Source organism: Ammodytes marinus, assembly GCF_949987685.1.
Source record: "Ammodytes marinus genome assembly, chromosome: 4".
Taxonomy (NCBI): Eukaryota; Metazoa; Chordata; class Actinopteri; order Uranoscopiformes; family Ammodytidae; genus Ammodytes; species Ammodytes marinus.
The window spans coordinates 6,394,173-6,395,342 of NC_137233.1; positions in this window are offsets into that span (position 1 = coordinate 6,394,173).

Genomic DNA, 1,170 nt, shown 5'->3' on the forward strand with positions numbered 1-1,170 from the left:
GTATTGAGAGAGAGAGGATATGCAGAAAGACAAATTTCAATGTAGCTTTATACAAATAAACATTTAGCTATAGTTACTGTGTAAGTGGAAGAGGAATTCAGCATAGGGACTATTCTCTACCACCCAAAAAAGCCCATGTCTGAGCAATACAGCAATGAACAATCTGAATGCAGGCAGGCAAGAAGGCCATTAGACTGTGATCAATATGAAAGAAAAATGAACGTTCATAGTTTCTAGGTCAATTTTGATTTACCCAGAAAGTACTTTACTTTGCTGCTTCCTATAAAGAGGGACTGTGCAAGGTGTATCTAGTGAAGGCAACATTTGAGAGTAAACAATGACAAATTAAGCAAAAAACATTTTGTGTTCATCATCAGCATAGAAGAGATGTATCACATGAAGCTTGCACATAATTAAAGAAACATTGATTTCTTGAGCACAAATCCGGGTAGTAACTAATGCTTAGTTAATGCTAAGTTAATGCTTACTTAGCATAGTAAGCATAGTTTTTTATTTTTTTTTAAGATGTTTTTTGGGCATTTTTATGCTTTATTGATAGTGCAGAGATACAGAGGTGAAATGGGGCAGAGAGGGGAGTGACATGCAGAGAACAACCGGGAATCAAACCCGGGTCTGCTGCTGGGGGGGGGCGCCCTACCAACCGAGCTAAGGGCGCCCCCTACTAAGTAAGCATAGTTAGAGCTTAACCAAGAATTACCTAACCGTTACTAAGTAAGCATTAACAGTTATTTAATGCTTCATGAGCATTAATTTAATCTAATTAATTGAATAGCATTAACTTAGCGATAAATAACTTAATTAATGTACCCTTATTGTGAAGTGTTATCCAAAATAGTATTAACAATGCACCACAGGTTTAGTTTTTAAAATAGAATTTAGGAAGATAGGTCCAGTGGGTTGTCACTCTACATATGCCTAATGATCAGGGAAATTACATTAACTCATAAGTAATGATGGTCTGATCCCTGAAGACACAGAATCAATACTATGTGAAACATGATTCAGGAAGTGTGGATAAAGAACAAAAGTGCAGCCTGTCTCCTCATGGGCCATACATCTAAGATCACAAAATAATATAAGACCCCCTGGTTGAATAACTTGACAACCTTTTATAGGTGCTGCTGTAGCATCACTATAATGTGTGCAGTA